General features: G+C 45.5%; 1 pseudogene; it reads left to right on the top strand.

The window, feature by feature from the left end:
• The first annotated feature begins 2000 nt into the window (after positions 1 to 2000).
• On the top strand, positions 2001 to 2399 carry LOC127187211 (thymosin beta-4-like; annotated as a pseudogene).
• The last annotated feature ends 1672 nt before the right edge of the window (positions 2400 to 4071 follow it).

The following is a 4071-nucleotide window of genomic DNA, read 5'->3' as shown; positions in this document are numbered from 1 at the left end:
CACACATACTATAGAATCTTATTACAGATATTACAAGTGTTATAACAGAAATACTTGCAATATTTACAATGATTTAATCAAAGTTTATACATGTCAATTTATGCATTTAACATTTTATATGCAATAACGTGTATGCGTGTGTGTGTGTGTGTGTGTGTGTGTGTGTGTATGTGTGTCTAATTTTACAATGCATGACAGACTAAAAAGGAAGAATTCAGGGCATTGATGTGTCATATACCTTCTCACACTAAAGGAGCTTAGCATTTCTTAGTGATAGAGCCGAGTTCCAGCAAGGAGGGAGGAAATATGTGGTAAATAGAGCTGTCTTGTACAGATAAAAAACAAACGGGTGGCCGGGCGTGGTGGCACACGTCTTTACTCCCAGCACTCGGGAGGCAGAGGCAGGCAGAGGCAGGAAGATCGCTGTGAGTTTGAGGCCAGCCTAGTCTACAAAAGTGAGTCTAGGATAGCCAAGGCTACACAAAGACATTCTGTCTCGAAAAACCAAAAAAAAAAAACAAAAACAAAAACAAAAACAAAAAAACAAAAACAAACAAACAAGCAAAACAAATGAGTGTTTTGAAAATATCAATAGCTTTTCTAGACTTTAACACTTCCATTAAAATATCAAGCATTTTAAGTCATTTTTTAAAATTCATAAATTATGTTGACTTTTATAAAGTCAGTATCACACATGTGCATGAGGGTGCACTGAGGAGGCAGAGGCGAGCAGATCTCTGGGAAACCGAGGCCAGTCTGGTCTACATAGCAAGTTTCAGGCTAGCTAGAGCTACACAGTGAGATCTTGTCTCAAAAACAAAAAAAGGTCCCTGGTCCCTCACGTGGTAAGAACTATAATCTCTAAAGTACCTGTGTATACCTGCGTATGCTACAAGAAAAGCCAGGCTGCCTAATGCTTCACAGCCAATATTTATTTGGAGGGGAGAGGTTGGCAAGAAGGAACAGCAATTGCATTCAGTGGCTACAGTTCTAAAAAGATAAAGGGCTTGTCTTCTCTAAGCTCCGTGTTGGGAGTGCTCAGGGACACAGAAGTGTTCTGTTCAGGTTTTACGCTCTGGCCTTGGAATAATCTCTGCCAGAGATAGGACAGGGTGCCTGATCCATGATCTGGAAGGCGGTGAAGACTCAGGTATCCGGACATGACCGCTTCCTGCAATAGGAACTCAGAGACAAGTCAACAACACGCCGCAGGGTCTCCAGACCTCGGTGGTTCCCCATCGTAGATCTTCCCGGACCCTGGGAACTGCCCATCTCCTCGTCCTTTTGAGATATGTACTCAGGCACTGCAGACTCGGCTCAGAAAAGGCCCTGTCCTCTTTGTTTTCCTTTTCTTTTCTTTTTTCTTTTCTTTTCTTTTTTCCAAGACAGGGTTTCTCTATGTGGCCCTGGATGTCCTGGAATTTACTCTACAGACCTTGAGCTCAAGGATTCGTGTCTGCCTTTGCCTCCCTAGTGCTGGGATTGAAGACATGTGCCACCACTGCCCAGCTCCTGGTCCGTTTTTGTGCAGAAACATGGCCCCGATACAAACTGGAACATGGGAAATTTTAGCTAAAGCAGGGAGGTTTAAACTGCAATATTATTTTACAACTCAACTAGGGAGAGGGTCCACAATCCCAAACATTCGGGTCTTTATAGAGCTAACAGATAAAACAGGCATTTCTCGGGCCCAAACAACAGGAAAGTGCCTGGGGCTTCTGCAGAAACGGAAAGACAGCCCAAATACAGGCTCATCTTCATGCCATCCTGAAAAGACTCTGACCCCTTCTTGTGTCCTGAACAGCACACCCCGCCCCTTCCTGAGTGCTACACAGCACACCCTAACAGGGCTTGTGCCAATTTGACACAAGTTAGAATCCTTTTAGTTAAGGGATCTTCATGGAAAAGGAAAAAAAAAAAAAAAAACCCGCTCCCATCCCCCTGTGGGCACACTTGTCGTCTGTGGTGCATTTTCTTGATTGAAAATGAACCACGGACAATCGGCAGCAGCCTCTGAGCAGATCGGACTCTCCTTGTTCGTGAACCTCACTCGGCTCCTTCCGGCAACCATGTCTGACAAGCCCAATATGGCTGAGATCGAGAAATTCGATAAGTCGAAACTGAAGAAGACAGAAACGCAAGAGAAAAATCCTCTGCCTCAAAAGAAACGATTGAACAGGAGAAGCAAGCTGGCGAATCGTAATGAGGTGAGCGCCGCCGATATGCACTGTACATTCCACAAGCACTGCCTTCTTATTTTACTTCTTTTAGCTGTTTAACTTTGTAAGATGCAAAGAGGTTGGATCAAGTTTAAATGACTGTGCTGCCCTTTTCACATCAAAGAATCAGAACTACTGACCAGGAAGGCCTCTCCCACCCATCTGCTGGTCTGGCTGGCAGAGAGGGGAAAGAATTTGCATGTTGGTGAAGGAAAAAGCTGGGTAGGAGATAGTGAAATATAGAGTAAAATTCAAGATGGTCCAAGGTGTCCTGCAGGACGTAAAATGCAGTTTAATCAGAGTACCATTTTTTATTTCAAACGATTTTAATTATTGGAATGCACAATTTTTTAATATGCAAATAAAAAGTTTTAAAACCTGAAAAAAAGAAAAAGAAAATGAACCCACATCGATGTGGGAGTGCGCTGCTTACTGTGGGCAGTGCCACCCCTGGACTGGTGGTCCGCAGCAGAGCAGGCCACGGGGAGCATGCCAGTAAGTAGTGTTCCGCCCTGGCCTCTGCTTCACTTCCTGCCTCCACGGTCCCGCCTGGACGTCCCTGGGTGATGGACTACAAGCTGTACGGTGAAATAAACCCTTCCTTCTGCAAGCCGATTTTGGTCATGGTGCTGTATCACAGCAATAGAAATCCTGACTAAGATGCACCAAAAAAAATCTTCTGCCAGTGATCTCTCTCCTCCACAATCCCCTGCTGCCCCTTGAGCCTTTTCTAAGGAATGCTTCCTGGAAAGAGGGGCCACTCCCCTTCATGAGGAAGTAGCAATGAAACAAAAAAAAAAAAAAAAAAAAAAAAAAAACATGAGAATTCACCTCTCTCTCTCTCTCTCTCTCCTTTTCTTTGTTGTTGCTTGTTGTCTGAGACAATTTCTTGCTGTGTAGTCCAGGCTGGCCACAATCTCACCCCAAGCCTCCTGCCTCCAGACTCTGGAGGGCTGTGGTTACAGGCTGTAGTTATAGCCATGTCTGTCCCCTTCCAATGGAAGATTAGAAACAGGCTACAGAAATCCCGGTCCGCAAAGTTCTTAAAGGGCATTTTCTCCAGCATTCTGACTTTTGCATGGCCACAAAGAACATCTCAGCCATATTTCCACACTGCGTCAATACAGATGAGAAGTCCCATGTCCAGGGTGCCGTCCAAGTGTAGGTCAGATCAACACGCGTCACTAACCCAGTTTTCAGCTGAGGCGACAGCATTTCCTGAGGCAGCTCCTCAGCCGCAGCTATCAGGTCAATCAATAAGGGCAATCAGTGGGAACATAGGTCCCACACTATGAGTCAGTGTTTGCAGGAAGGACTGAAACAGTATGTTACCAAAGCAGCAACGTTTGCAAAGACTGACAGTGACCCAGGGAGGTGAGGAAAATCCTGTTTCCCAGTGAGCGGCGTTTGGAAATTCTACAAAAATAGTCCTGGAATGCCTGAAGGGGTAATTGTTCCCAGCCAGCCTCTGACATGCAAAGAAAGCTATAAAGCGATACCTATGGACCCCCAGATACCTCATCTTGGGGTACTCAATAATAAAAGAGGGAAGAAAGAATGAGCAAGAAGAGAGAGGTGGGCAGGGAACACCCAAGTGCTTCCACTTAGCCCCCTTCATCTACTCAGGACTCTCCCTGGACAAGCATTTCCAGCCTTGTTTCTCGTAGTGCGGCAGACAGCCCCCTCTCTTCCCTCTAACCGTCTCCAAGCTTTCCCCTCTCCCCTTGCTTTATCATTCTGAGGCCCGCTGTTGTGATTCCCCAAGCCTCCGAACGCCTCAGTGCTTAGTGAAGGAGGTACCTGCGTTCCCTGGAAGGAATAAAGTGGCTTTGAAATGACTAAGGTAATGCCA

This window comes from Acomys russatus, chromosome 3, assembly GCF_903995435.1.
Source record: "Acomys russatus chromosome 3, mAcoRus1.1, whole genome shotgun sequence".
NCBI lineage: Eukaryota > Metazoa > Chordata > Mammalia > Rodentia > Muridae > Acomys > Acomys russatus.
This window is presented reverse-complemented; position numbering and strand designations above follow the sequence as displayed.